The 16,019-nt window shown below is 42.5% G+C and overlaps 1 long non-coding RNA gene across 1 annotated transcript in view; it reads right to left on the reverse strand.

The window, feature by feature from the left end:
- Positions 1 to 389: 389 nt before the first annotated feature.
- The window catches only part of LOC309343993, a 57,312-nt gene continuing 41,682 nt past the window's right edge, over positions 390 to 16,019 (reverse strand). Inside the window, exons 2-3 of the long non-coding RNA XR_014157501.1 lie at positions 2,974 to 3,026; positions 390 to 1,209 (exon numbers count right to left, since the gene is read on the reverse strand). This is a non-coding gene — a long non-coding RNA (uncharacterized lncRNA). The remainder of the gene's footprint in view (positions 1,210 to 2,973; positions 3,027 to 16,019) is intronic.

The raw sequence follows: 16,019 nt of genomic DNA on the forward strand, positions 1-16,019 counted from the left end.
ATCCTTTGTGATATTGTGCTCTAGAATTGCTCCATCTCAGAAAGCAGTCAAGTCTTTAATGGCTTGCAATGGAGAGAGAGAGGCAGGCACTGTCTAGGAATTGAAGTTTAAGCGCTTTCTTTCTTTCTTTCTTTCTTTCTTTCTTTCTTTCTTAGCAGCAATTGGGCAGCACAAGTAAACAAACTGTTTGTTTGAGCTATGCCAGTTGGTAGTCCTCTTTGATTAAATTACTGACATGCTATAATATCCTAAAATGGGAAATAAATTATGGCATTAACCAGGGGGTCAAACTTGAGTCCCTTTTAACAACAACCAACAAAATTATACCAATTACATTGCTTTACAGCTAGGCCAGGCTGATAATTAATGAGACTGCAAATCACAGAGACTTAATTTTGAGAGCACATTTTCTCATTTATTTAATTTTGAGTACAACCAGCTGTCCAGTGCCTGACCTGCACATATTTCTGCACTTTATGTCTCATTCTTGCAAATTTAACCATCTCATAGCCATTCAGTCCAGGTTTTATGTTTAAATGATAATGGGCTTGCTAAGAGGGATGAAAAAAAGAAAAGTAATTTTTGGAAATGCTTTAAGAGAACACACATGGGTAGGTGAAGAAGACCAAACACAGAAATTTCAGTTCTTTCTCATGTTATAAATCCAGCATTCTGTTCCATTATAAGGCTGGTGGATTTTAAATATCCCTTATTCCTCTTCCCCCTATTTATGCACGTGAGTGCATATGATGTCTGCTGCCAGATCCAGATGACCTGTTAATCAAGCATTCATCCTGACTCACTTGCTCAAAGCTTATGCAAAGCTTGGACTAGGTCTGGCTTTTAGTGAACATTCATTTTGATTTGTTTGCAGGGCAATGAACATTCATCCTGATTTGCTTGTGCAGTGCTCATATGTCTTCCCATTAATCAGTCATTCATCCCACACTTTACAATGCATTTTCCCCTCACTCTCCTAATTCTAAAAAAACGTGGATCTATTGTGCTAGTGCAACAGAGTGCTGGAATCCATTTTAGTTGCACAAATCTACATTTCTAGTATGTGCTTGAATTCCTTCTGTGAAATGCTGACAGTCTGGAGGTGACCTTCATCTGCCCATATTCATCTCCTTGTTACCTTTGGCTCTCGCTTTTGTGCCTTCCCTGCTTCCATTTGCCATTTCCTCCACTGTTGTATCTGTGTTAGTCCTGTTGCAACAAAAGCAAGAAAGAGTGCAGTATTGAGACATCTATGCTAGCAAATGTATTGTAGAGTAATAGGGAAGAAACCTGCATGTACCAAATCAATTTGTTACTCTTTTCAGAGACACAAGACTTTGGTGTTTGCCTCTCGCTGTCACAATGTAGTCTATAAGCTCCCCAACCCAGACATCTGTTTTCTGTTTATGTTGCTCTACTCTAATGCACCACAAACAATAGTGTTTGGACTGGCCCTACCATTAGATAGAGTGAGGTAGCCACTTCAGACAGCTGATTTTGGAATACATTTTTTATTGGTTGATTGAATGCCTGCTGTGCTAGGGAAGGGAAGAGGTACTTGTGGAATTTTCTGCCTCCGGTGCCAAAATAATGGGTGCTGCTTATCTTGCACTTTCTGAACCACAGCCCACCCCATTTACCAGGGTCCCTAACCCTTGAGAGAGACTTTTCAGAGAGGCTCAAGGGGAGCAGTGGGCAGGAAAGTCCCCTTCTACTCATGCCCTTCTGGGTCAACCCATTTGTACATTTCTATGGTTCTATGGCCCTTAAATACTTCTAACCCACCCCTTTGCACCCCTAGTTGCTTGCATCTCTTTTGACAAAGTTTGTGCTCCTTTTTGTTTTCCTAATTTGGATAAGACTTCCATTTTGCAAAGGAAGACTTCCCTCTAACCGTTTTCTTGACTTTGCACATTAACCACACATACATCCTTTTGGATGTGATACCTTCCCTGCTCTGTGATATACATTATAGCAGAGCTTTTATTATTGTGATTTGGAATAATACCCATACACACTTGAGAGATTTGACCCACTTGGCATTAGTTTCAACCTAACAGTCCTCTCATTGTTTTTGGAATTTTATCCGTTTCGAGTCAAGTGTGACTGTGTTGGACGCTCTCAGCAATTGTATTTATTTCATTAAAATTTTGTCCACTTGAATTTGGTAGCACTCCATTTACAAAAATATCACACTAAGTCCTGCTCACCACTTAAAATTAAGACCAAGGTCTGGTCAGTTCCATGACAAGCTGTTGTTTAGAAACTTTACCTCTTTGTCATAACCAGAAGATGCAGTTACTGCATCTACATGATGGCCATTGAAGTCACACCATACTATGACTTCATCTCTTTTGGATACCTCCCTGATTTCATTCTCTGTCTCGAGATCATTTTGCTCAGGGGAGGAATAGTGTGGATATAATTCCTGTCCTGTATTTTTAAGGGTTATTATTGCCCCCTACATTTGGGGGGGGGGCGAAGTGATTAAATACAGAGCAATGCAGGCACCAAATTAGGTTCTAAGTGGATCTATTTCTGAGATTGCTCGTCAGCATGATTAAAATGATAATAATTTCTATTTATCATTAATAATGCATTGGGAGGGGTGCGCTCGGCAAAAAGGTGGCTAATTTTTTTTTAATGACTCTGTTTTCAAGATGTACGCAGCTTTCCGAAAAGCAATCTGCGGAACTTGTATGTAGGATGCAGCTGTGGAAGACTTTATTAACATCATGCAGGTGGGGCCTAATTTTAGTTCAGTCCCAAAGAGGGGGAATTGTTTCCCCTGTGATCGGCACAGCACCATAACATCAGCAAAGCTTTAGACAAGAAGTTGTTTACTTTACTGCATGTGTGTGAGTGTGTGTGTGCACGTGTGCGCTTAAGGAGATTATATATGCCATTAATCAGGCAGTCTTTTTTATTATATTAATGGACCTAATGGAACAGTCTGTAACCTATGATACTCACATGTGGCACAAAGGCAATGCCATGGAAAATGTTCAGGAAATGAGCAGTGACTTCTAAATATAAGAGAGAAGGAGCTAATGAATGGGAGGAAGGAACATTGAGAAATACATCTGTTTGGCCATAAAAGACGCAGCACAGAATCAATCTCAGCTTTTAATGTTGATTCAAGCTACATATTGAATTGAGCTCCCTAGCTCTGGGTTTCCTTCAATGAGCAGGCATTGGACTAGACGACCTATGAGGTCCTTTCAAAGTTGGCTGCTACCACAAAGCCATGAAGCTTGGTCTGTTAAGCCATACCGTGCTTGAGCTTCTGAATGGTGCTAGCAGGGGACGGTAGTCCATTGCAATGAATGAGGCAATGCCCCACCAACCTCAGCCTTCCCTCAGCCAGCCTCTACCTGTCACTGGCCCTACCTGCATCCATTCTTGATCTCCCTGCCTTCCACCCTACCAGACCCAATGGGCAGGGGCAGCGTGTCCCGTTCTGCTGCTTGAGGCGAAATGGGAAGTGCCACCCTGCCTTGCTGCTACAGCCACTGCTCCCACCACCAAATCTGCCATTGCACACTTTGCCTGTGCTGGACGGCTCTAATTTCAGACAAAATTGCATTGCTTTTGGGTGAAATCTTGCCTAAAACTGACACAATCTTGTCCAAAATTGTCACCAATGGCGCTGCGACTTTGCCACCAGTAAAGGTGCAGGACAGACAGGGAGCCTGTGAGAATGCCACTGGGGTGAGGGACTGTGTGTGTGTGTGTGTTTGTTTGTGTGTGTGTGTGTGTGTGTGTGTGTGTGTGTGTGTTTTGACATGAAATACAATAAAAACCAGACTAGTCTACAGAACAAGAATAATAAAAAAGCAATAAATTAAAAAGTAAGAGAAAATAGAGGAGAGAGAGAGAGAGAGAATAACTATAAGGCCCTTTATATCATCTGTATCATCTCACCTTACTTCTCAGCTTACTTCTTCCCCCAGTCTCTCACCCTGGGAGACCCTTTCTACCCTGCCTTTCATGCAGGGACCACCTTGCTCCAACTGTCCACTTCCTGGTGTGTCCTCCTCAGTTCAAAGTACAGTGGTACCTCTAGATGCGAATGGGATCCGTTCCGGAGCCCCGTTCGCATCTAGAAGCAAACGTAACTAGTGACGGAACGTCTGCACACACGTGCGTCACTTTTCGCCGCTTCTGCACATGCACGAGATGTCATTTTGAGCGTCTGCGCATGCGCAAGTGGCAAAACCTGAAAGTAACGCGCTCCGTTACTTCCAGGTTGCCGCGGAGTGCAACTCGAACGTCTCATCCCAAAGCACATTCAACCCGAGGTATAACTGTAAAGGACTCTTCCCCCCCCCCAATAACTTTTTAATGAAATGTTTTCAACATATAATACAATAAAAACCAAACAGATCCACTTGGAGGGGGCTTCTGCCACCTGAGGCAGCATCCTCACCCTGCCTAATGGCTGAGCCAGCTCAGCCAATGGGCACTGGACACCACTGCTCTAATGTATGAACCCAGGTTTTTTGTTTGCTTTTCCCTAACAAACTGACTTGCAAGCCAACAAGAAACTTTGGTTTAAGGCTGGCTAGCGTTTTAGTTTAAGGCTGGCTATGGCCAACTAAACCCAGAGTTAACACTAAGCTAGCTCCTTTGTGGGTTGTGCACCTGCTCACATGAGGAAAGGAGTTGGGAGTGCTCATGCACAGTACGGCCAAATAAACCAAGCATCATGGCTTAGCTTTATGTGGCCCGCGGTTCTATGATTCTATATACATCACACAGCATGAAGTGATAGCCTGGGATGGTTGAATTCCAGGCTTTTCCCACTTCACACTACAGTATAGCGAGATTTCTTTAAACACACACACACACATTTCGATTATTCAAAAATGCAAAACAAAAAAAACACCTGCAGTCTCAAGTGGTAGCCCCCCTCAGTGCCCCCCACCAGTGCCTGCCATGCTTTGAGTGATGGCAATGAGCACAACCAAACACTTCAATAATCAATCAATCAGTTTGCCAACCACAGTCCCATCCAGTGCGTAGTGAAGTGCACGGAGCTATTGGGGAAGAAACAATTCCTTCTTGCCCCCCTGTAGCAATCATTTAAAGCTCATGAGCTGCTCCTTGATTGATTACCTTTGCCTTAGTAATAAGAGTTTTACCAGGAGGGCAAAGGGAATGTTGCCCTTTAATCTTTGCCTCTTTAGTGAAGCAATGTAGGGATCTCAGCAGAATGCTACTCTTTCATTACGCTTTTGACTTGGACTCTTTGGAGCAAATTAGCAAGGCTCATTTGAATTTACTTCAAGGAACAGCAGGGGTGTTTAGTTTACCTCGTGGAACTGCTTCCTCAGAAAACTGACAGCACTGGGATGAGTAGGTGGCTTGTGAGTCTATGGCCAACTCACCTTCTCCCACACATCCAGGATTTGTGGGGTGAACTGAACTGCAGGAAGCACACCAAAAATATGTATGCGTCCTACAGACTCAGCATGTTCCCTGCCCACTTGGCGTGTTTTATTTGGACACTTCCAGCTGTTAGCTGCCAGTACAGGCAAACAAAGAGGGAAGAACCTCCCAGAAAGTGGTACCTCATGACTTTGGAACTACAGTCATTTTTTAAAAAATGACAGTAAGTTGGCCACCCTATGCCAATCTGTCTGAAGCTAGGAGTAATCAACCCACAGTTGCCATTTTGGGGTGGGCAAATTCAGCTCCCTCAAAACTGTTTTATTTTGAAGTTCTGTTTGAATGGCATTTCTGAAGCAAACTATGCAGGTGGCTATTATAACCACACACTCTGCTGTGATACCCCAATGTGTGGCGAAATCTTCCGTACCACTTGTCAGGGTTGTACAGACAACCAAACTATCCCGGCATGACAGATGCTACTCCAGAGTACATATGGGCCCTGTTCTATACATGCTGTGCCACTCTGCCCTCTCATCCTCATGACACACTTAGTATTCCCGGCAGTGAGCAATGTTGCTCTCACATTTGGGAGCCTTGTTAGGCAGGCCTGAAACAGTACTGAAGTGACTTTTGAGACTTTGTGGCTGGACTCCTGGGCCTTGCCTTGTGGGGAAATGAAAATAGCTGTTTTCACTGACTCACTGGGAAGTCTGGTCACATGTTTCACAGCCGCTGCTGGACTTCCACCATTACTGTCTGCTGCCAGAGCCTAACAAGCCCCTTGAAACCTTGTTCTGGCCTTGCTGTAAAATATGCATTTCTTTGTATATTAGGGGTAGGCTTTTAGGATGGACTTTGTTTTTGTTGTTGTTTTACTACAGTTGTAAGATCTATCAACTGGATACTAGTACAGAATATGGAATACTGGCTGGGATTGGAGCCAAATGCAAAACTGTGGCTTAGAGGGTTAATTACCTATATGTACACCAGGACAACTTGCATAGCCTATATCTATATACAGTCATACCTCTTGTTACGTTTGCTCCAGGTTACATCTTTTCAGGTTGCGTCCTGCGGCGACCTGGAAGTACCGGAAAGGGTTACTTCCTGGTTTTGCCGCTTGCACATGTGCAGACGTGCAAAATGACATCACGTGCATGCGCAGAAGACGCGAATCGCAACCTGTGCATGTGCAGACACGGGTTGAGTTCCTTTCAGGTTGTGAATGGGGCTCTGGAATGGATCCCATTCACAATCAGAGATACCACTGTATCTGTGTTACTACATACCCTAGGATGGCCTGCTTATATGCTTGCAAAACTACATCTAGGTTACTACAGATCACTGATTCTAACAACCTAAATTAGAAAACAAAAGTCACTTTTGTTGTTGGTACTGTAAAACAATTGGAAGTCCAAGATCCTTGTCATTCTACTAGAAACCATCATTGCAATCTACAAGGAGATTCCCATCTACTGTACCTTTCGCCTAGCCCTGCTGTAGACCAGGTATCTTCAACCTTTTCAGATCCAGGGCCCGCATTTAACCCAAACATGCATTAGAGGGCCCGTTTCTTAATTCTTTACCTTATATTTGCATGGCGGCAGTGTTCCTGTTGTGACCCACCTTGGATCCGGCCACAACCTACTAATGCATCCCAACCCACCTATTTAAGACAAGCGTCATAGACCATTTCAAAGGATATGATACATAGCCAGAAATTCCCTGCATTGGAAAGGATGTCCCCATTGGCTCTCGTGGTGGATTTCTCTCCAAAGCAAATACCAACTTCGGAGGAGTCATCTTTCTCAGGGCCATAACACATGAAAGAGTTAAATCCCCTCTCTGGCCTGCTGGAATGCTGATAATTATACCACTACCATAGCTGCTGGTACTATTTATATATATATATATATATATATATATATATGCTTTCGTAGATTTTCATGGGTACAGGAATGCAGGTTTTGGTGTCCTCGGGTGTCTTCCCGTGTAAAAGTTGGGGTGTCTAGGCGACGTTTCGACGAGGTCTCACTCGTCATCTTCAGGCTGGTGCTTTCGGCTTCTTGTTACTGGAACAGAGCAGGATCTCAGTGTTTGAGTTCCTATAAATACTGTAGAGGGGGTGTGGTGCACCCCCTCTACAGTATTTATAGGAACTCAAACACTGAGATCCTGCTCTGTTCCAGTAACAAGAAGCCGAAAGCACCAGCCTGAAGATGACGAGTGAGACCTCGTCGAAACGTCGCCTAGACACCCCAACTTTTACACGGGAAGACACCCGAGGACACCAAAACCTGCATATATATATATATATATATATATATATATATATATATATAGCTGCATGTTAAATGCAAATACACATTGAACATCATATCTAGTTTGGCTGTAGTCCTGGAAATTGTGGCATTCGTCACTCCTAGAGAAACAAGCATCAGCCCTGTAACAAGTCTGGGCAGGTCATGTAGCCTTAGAAGTAGCGCTGGTGATTTGATAACATTCCTTTCTCCTTGGCTCAGATCAGAGCCAGCTCTTGTTGAGGGATCTTTACAAATTCTCTTGAACATGTCACTAATATGGGAGAACCCAGGAAGATTGATTAGGAGTTAACTGAATTTAAAAACACCAAAAGCTATGGGAGGATGAAAGCCAGCTTAACAAATATTTGTAGAATCATTCAAGTTTAATGGAAAATATTTTTTTTACAGAATATTTTAAAAATGTCTTTGTAAATCTATTCTTCCTTTAGAAATCCAAAGGAGGGGGAGATACATTCACTCTGTTTCCTTTGCAACCAGTTCTGAAGGTTAGCTCCCCACCTTTTTTTAGCTATTCCATAAGCTCATTGACATGCATGAGTCTATATATGTTACTGTAAAAAGTTGCTGATTCACTGGTTGCTCTGCATAATATACTCGAAGTTTAGGAGCCAGCTGAGAGTTGTAGAGAGCAGAGTTCATGGATCACTGTAGAAAAGCTAGAAGGACTTCACGATTTAAACAACTGTGACTCTTGTTATTGCTTTAGGCCTCTGAGTGGCTGAATCCTAGCCAGAATAGAGTGTAGCTATGATCTTAATCATAAAAAGCATCTCATTAAAACATCTTAACAAAACATCTTAAGAGTTATTCAAGACTGTGCTAGGGAAGTGGGGAGGGCCAGCAACTGCAGCCAAATTTGTGACCATCTGAATTTTGCTTGACCCCAGTTCCCACTACCCCTAACCATGGGCTATGCTGACTGGTGCTGATAGATGTTGGAGTCCAAGAACATCTGGAGGGCAAGATCATCATACAGATTCAATGAATTCTAAAGATTGGTTCACAAAAAAGGTCATTTCTGGAAATATTCTAGCTAGCGCATTTTACCCCCAAGGCGCACGAGATGGCTGAAAACTACTGAGGCCTACCAGTCATAAAAGAGCAGTACAGGGGCAGATGTATTCACAAAGAGATGACAGGTGGTGACAGAGGTTGGCATATTCAGCAGAAAATTACTGACTTCCCTTTCTACTGTTATCTAACTCATCTCTGGAAATTGCCACAGAGTTTCCCTTGTGGCAAGGAGTTCCAGATCTCAGCTTTCCTCAAACTGAGTAGAGACATTTGCTCTGGAGAAATTATGGGTGCATGTGTGTAAATATAATAGAGAACTATTTTGAATGCACTTTATACAGTGACCTCTTCCACTGCCAATGCAGCAAAATTAAAAGTAAAATGCAGACTTCCGTTGCAAAATTTCAGAATTTGAAATAATGTGTGTACTTATCCAGCCCCATTGAATTCACTGGGTCTTACTTCTCACTAATCATGTATAGGATGTAAAGGTAAATTTCCATTATCCCAATTTTCATTGGTCACTATTTTCAAATCAAAACTTTCAGCATAATCATTTTGTTTTGATCTAAGAGAGAGAGAAACCAGGCCCTGCAGAAATGGCAAGAGATGAGGGGCTACATCCTAACTGACTACAAAGTCTTGCTCTGTATGCTTTAGGCCATTTAGGATTTTTGAAAAAGAGGAGGAAATAGAATTCTCAGAAATAGAGTCCGCATCCCAGTGCTGCTAAGTAAGGGCTGCACCTCAGTTTGTTAATGCTGTTATCAGCTCCGAAAAATACTGTTTGGGAAGCACCCTCTCGTGCTGTAGACTTCTTAAATTCTATATTTCAACCCACAGACAATCAGTGGAGAGCTAGAGATTGCATGTTAGAAAGAGGACGACCATCAGGCCATTACATTCCAGCTTAGTTTCAGTTACTGACTAACCTGGTAGAGTTTATTGCAAAAATATAGGCTTGAAGTTGGAAAGTCTTGAATCACTGGGCGAGGATGATACATAGGGAAGAACGACTCAGCATTAGTAACTGAAAAAGGCCATCTTTCCTCTAACAGAAACTGCAGAACTAGCTCGGCCACTGTGAACTAAGAGAAAACAGTAGCCTGAAATATCATGTCAACAGCCTTTTCATAGACTAAAAGTACTGAGAACTGTTCTACCTATTATACAGAATGAAGGGGCAGAATGAGGCAGTAGAATTCTGAAGTATACCATTTCAAAGTACAGGAGTGGGTTGGATGACCTCCATTTTAAAATATCCAAGCATGCAATAAGCTAGGATTCCAAAAAGATGGTTACGCTAAATCGGATCCTCCTAATTGAGGGTCTGCGTTGCGTGCGGGCCCAAGCTGCCCCACCCTAATATTCTTGAGGAGGTGGGAGATTGAGCCCAGCCCACGTGAGAGCCCCACAATCACATCATTGCCTATTGGCCAATCAGAGATTGGTGGTGTGATCGTGGGGGCATAAAAGGCGGTGACACATTTCTGGGGATTCACCTGGCTTCGGAACGCCGAGCACCTACCCACCCACCCTGTATTTTAGGTGCCTGCTTTGACCTTGCTCTGGACTTCAGTTGGTCGCCTGTTTTGGAACAGGGGCTGGGTAGGAATTTTTTTCCATTTGACAAATTGGCAGTGGCCATTTCGTTTTTGCGCACCTCTTAGCAATCATCACAACTTTTGTAAGGTTTGGCGGTTAGGCATTGGCTTATTGTGATGTGGGGGAGGGGAGGTGTGGCCATCAACTGCCCTTCCAGGTACAAGGATATTCCGGTAAAGGAATCCATGGGTCCGAAGTCCGCTTGAGGGGCTAGGGCCATGCCAGAACCCACCGGGAACCCCGGGGTGAGCTTCAGTTGGTTGCCATCGACGGAGCTCCCTTGTTTGCTTGTTTATCATTCCAGACTTCCTTCAAGGTGGGCAGGAATCAGATATAGTTATTGCCAATGCCTAAGCTCACATTGCTGTTATGAATAAAGTTGTGGCCTAAAATTTTGTTCATTAACCTTAAGCTAAAATTCTGTGTCAGTGTGTATTTATTTATCCTTGGGGTGCGCCGGGGTCTTGAGCTTTTGTTGTTAAAAGAAACAAGAAAAGAAAGTGGGAAAGCATTCAAAAATGACCCACACACCAAGCTGAAGTGGTACAATTAAATAACTCTGCTCACTTGATTCTGCATTATCTTACTAAAGATAAACCCATTGGCCATATAAGCTTTCCATGGAATCATAGAATTGTAGAGTGGGAAACTACACCAAAGGTCATCTATTCCAACCCCCTGAAATGCAGGATTCTCAACTAGATCATACATCTCAACTAGATCAATAGACTGTGGAAGTCAAAACAGCATTAAAACACAGATACATTTTTTTAAAAAAATGTTTAGCACTGTTCAATTTTTTTTATTTTATTTTATTTTTTTTTAATTAAGGGTTTTCTTGTTTTACAGTGTAAGTGTAATGCCTCGTATTCCCCCCCCCCCATGTAACATTTTTACAAATCCATTTCACTTGTTGAGGCATTAGGGGGAGAAGAAAAAAAAAGAAAAAAAAAGAAAGGTGGGTGGAGGGAGGGGAGATGGATGGGGGTGGGGTCGGGTGGCGGTGTTTCTATTATGTTTAATGTATGTAGAGTTTGGTGTCAGCGTTGCTTGTGTTGTTCACTTGTGTTCCTTTGGTGGTGAGAGAGGTTGGAGTTGGCTTAGGGTGTGATTGTTTGCTTGTGATTGGCTGTGGTGATCTTTGTTTTCGTGTGTGAGTGAGGTGGGTGGGTGTTTTGGATCAGGTTAGCCACATTGATTTGTATGCTGTTGGTGGATTATTGTCATTGTCCTGTTGGGCTGTGTATGTGATAAAGGGGAGCCATACCGCATTGTTAATATTCATTTTTGAATGTTCCAAACTCCCACAGGTGCAATGGACAGGACAAATGGGAATGGCAGACAGTAGCAGATCTGTGAAAAAAATGTGGGCTGTTACTTTCATAACTCTAAAGTTTCACTGAGCTCATTGACCTTAGCACTCTTTGATTTAGCTGGCTGTACTTAATCCAAGTCTGGGTACAAAGGCTGTAATCTTAAACACACTTAATCTGGAAAGACTAAGTACTGTTTACATTCGCTGAATTTTCTTGCAAGTAAACACGCTTAGTATGTCTGTTCTGTACACTTTGTAGCCCACAAAGCTAAATCCACACGCCGCCGCCACCCCCATCCCCAACCAGCAACATTTTGTGGTCTGCCAGGTACTTGAAAATTTTTGCTCCTGTTACTATTACTCCTACAAAGGGAGTGAAATTTGGGCGGTTCACTGAGTACCTGATCACATCCTAATTATGTGCTAACTATTGCTATGCACTCTTGTCTCTGAGGATGCCTCTAGGAATTGCAAGTGGGATGGATACTGTAGTGCTCATGTCCTGCATGTAAGTTTCGCATAAGCATGCACTTGGTCACTGTAAGAACAGAATGCTGGACCCGATGGGCCTTTGATCTGATCCAACTGAACTCTTACGATCTTATGGTCGCAACTGCTAAACTGTGGTTCAGACTGTGATTTGCTTGATATGTCAGCTGTTGGGCAGTGTAACAATGCAATTTTGTGCAATGCAAAAAATATATGTGTGTGGATAATAATATGTGGAAGGCAGTGCCAGCTGTAACCATAGCCCAAGTCTCTGGTATTGATGCTGCTTACAACCAGGGCTAGATTAACCATAGGGTCTGGGGTAGCTGAGTTGGTAGAGCATGATTCCCTTAATCTCAGAGTCATGGGGTCAAGCCCCACATTGGACAAAAGCTTCTTGCATTGGAGTAGATCAGGCATAGGCAAACTCGGCCCTCCAGATGTTTTGGGACTACAACTCCCATCATCCCTAGCTAACAGGACCAGTGGTCAGGGATGGTGGGAATTGTAGTCCAAAAACATCTGGAGGGCCAAGTTTGCCTATACCTGGACTAGATGACGTTTGCGGTCCCTTCCAACTCTATGATTAAGCAAAATAAGCACATGCTTAGGGCATCAAGGGAAGGGGGGCACCACAGAAATGTTCCTTTGCTGGATTTTTAACATTAATGGTCACGAATTGCTCGGCTGAGCATTCATTTTCTCAGTTGAAGTATATTTTAAAAAATCCCAACAGAACAACTACGCAACAAGGCAGGTGGGATGCCTTATCTCTACTAACTATAGAAGCATATGTGTTATGTAAGATTAGTTTTGAAGATCTAATGAAAGACTTAGCAATTAGAAAAAGTAGGGGGGGAAATCAAATATAAATAAAGTTGAAGTATACAAAAAAAATAAACATTTCCCATTTTACTGTAGGCTCTGTTTCATTTTGAAAAATATTTTTTTACTGTTTCTTGTTGTTTATATTTTGAATTAGATATATACGGGGGCACCAAAATATTTTAAGCGCTTAGGGCCTCTAAAGGTCTTAATTCTGCCCTGGAGCCTTGCTGGATTCTGCAATAGAAGCTGCTGGATTTCTGAGGTGGATGCCCTCTAAAAAAATTGCAAAGCTCGCTGGGATTTGTGGATGAAAAGAGCTTTATAAACCTCATTATTGTTACTATTAAGAAGCAAATTGGTAATCACCTAGTGGATGAAGTAAATTCTTGCATCCTCTAGCAGGCAACCATACTTGCCATATCTGGTTAGAGAGATGGGAGAAGAAAGGAGCAAAGCATACAGACCTCTAATTAACCGACTAATTTTTCATACAGGAGCAACACACTCTCCCCCTTTTCCCTACACATTATTTAAGAATATTTTTGTTGATGGAGACAAATGGAGATGTCTTCCTAAAACAGCTCATTAAAGTGAGTGTTTGGAGTGCAGTGTCTGCACACTTATACTAATGAATGAGATTTTTCAACTCTGAGACTCCCAGAAGCACTATCAAACATGCATGGCCTCTTACATGCATGTATATGCTCAAACACACACATAGAGGAAAAAGCAGGGAAGCTGAGTCATCCATTTGTTTTGAGCTCCCCACCCCTCTTTTTCTTAGCCAGAAAGCCCTGGCTAAAAGTGTAAAAATGCATGCTGCCTTTGTCATAGCAACACAGACTCCATAGCAATGCTGGTTCCCAGCTGCCACAAACTGGCTTGAAATGTGGTGGCTGAATTGATGGTCCGTTGAGCATTTGCTGGTGATCTGCAAACAGTTTATTAGCTACATGCCCAGCTTGCCTTTGTTTCAACTTGTTAATATGCATTAAACAGAGAATTTCAAATGAATGGTCCTTGGCTTAACTGTCTCAGTGGTTGCAATTGTGGGATATGCTTTTCAATGCAGGCTGCTTCTTTTTTTAAGTGACAGGTGCATATGAGATTATAATGTTGCATATGTAATTATATTAATAAGAACAGCTTTGTTAAATCAGATTATGTTAGGAGAGACTATAATAGTGTGGTCTTATGTATCAGAAACAAGTCCTATCAATTCCAATGGGTCTTAGTCTTATGTCAGAGTGGGTAAGATTGCTGCCTTAATTATACAGTGCCTGTGCATTAAATGCATAGTAGTCACCATCACCAAATCTTATTGACATAAGTATTCCAAGCTCAGAGTCTGCAAATTTATGGGGGAAAGATGTATTTAGCTCAGATATTCAAGCTCAGCTTAGGATGTCAATATCCTTCAGGCTTCCAGTACCTTGGTGTGAATGGTTGGGGATATTTCATTATTGATCTGCAGAGTCCAGTGCTAGCTCTCTGAAAAGTTATTATGCTGGAATTATTATATTGTTAGTTTAACGCAGCAAAAGGGCTCTGCAGTCCAAATGGTCTTGAGGGTCTTGCATCACTGTAAAGCCCACTTCCACATTAACGTTTCCTTCCTTTTATAGTTCAGCATTACAGGGACAGTTCATTCACTTATGCTATCCAGTGGAATTAGCTGCTTGAATTCAAGTTGTCACCTCCTAAATGGCCTCCGGCTCTGGTGTTTTTAGGACTTCTGAGATGGTGAGGAAGGAATCCATTTTTCTTTCTTTGCAGTGAGGTGGTTGCTATCAAGAGTGCCTGTTGTTTCATGGAGCTAGCCATAAGGTGCTTCCACTTGAGGTATTTAATGTGGACAGGCCCAGGAAGAAGGCTTGGCATCACTGGGCATTTTCTAGGGCCTGAGGGCCCACCACTTCATTTTTCCACCCATTACTGGATGGATGGGGAACCTTGGGCCCTCCAGATGTTGTGGGACTCCAACTCCCAGCAGACCCAGCCAGCATTCCCAAAGATCAAGGATGATGGGAGTCCAACAAGATATGGCAGGTTCCCCATCCCTGCCTTACTGTGAGGTAGGCCTGTGCCAGGAGCAGTGAAAAGGCTATTCTAAGTGCTGCTGGTGATGTCCACCATTTTATGTCTCTGGGGCATGGCAGTATGGCTGCTGGCATGTGTGGCATGCCAGTATGGCATGTGTGTTCTCTGGCCTGATATCTTAGTCAAATGAAACAGCAATCTGTTTGCTCTGCCAACCCAAACTCTTTGTGGTTGAATTGTGGGAGATGTGCTTTTAGAAAAGGAAAGCTATTTGGTAGCAACAGAAAGGTGGAGATTGGGAGAGAATGAAAGAGAGAGGGAGAGAGGGAGAGAGTTCTAATTAACATTGAAATTGTCAGAGACTAATTGTATGTTAGCACCAAATAAACATTCCATTGTAGTTGCCTCTTTTTTGCAGCAAGTTTTGTGTAATCTGTAATCAAATGTAGACGGGTATCCATTGGAACAATGTATAGTAATTTGTTTACATTGTTATTTCAGATAATTACAAAGCAAACACACAGAAATAGCTTGTTTCTTTCTCTGCAACACAAAGCAGCATCAAATTAAAACACACACACAACCAAGCAACAGCAACTGCACCACCAACAGCCAGCTTCAGCTTGTTCTGTAAAATATCGCCTTATTTACAGTTGTTTCCTATTAGCATTCCTAAGAATGCTGGGGACATAAAGTGTCACATTGAATGTAGGCTGATGACTTCATATGATGGCAACTGCTAAGGATATGACCAGTTTGCAGTCACAAAGAAATCAGCTCTAATTAATGTGAGTGCCAGGTCTGTGTATAATTACGCAGCATGAGAGTTTGCATGCAAATACCGAAATGCTGATTGTTCAAATCTTTGCACTTGCTCATTAATACGCTGGGACTAAGTAATGCTGGCATGGAAGCAGGGTATAGCACTCATACAGCCTGCCGGCTAATTTGTATTATACTATAGTTAGCAAACAGAAGTCAGATGCTTCTGCATTTTAATAGAATTTGCA

This window comes from Podarcis erhardii (genome assembly GCF_964252035.2).
Source record: "Podarcis erhardii genome assembly, chromosome: 6".
Lineage (NCBI taxonomy): Eukaryota > Metazoa > Chordata > Lepidosauria > Squamata > Lacertidae > Podarcis > Podarcis erhardii.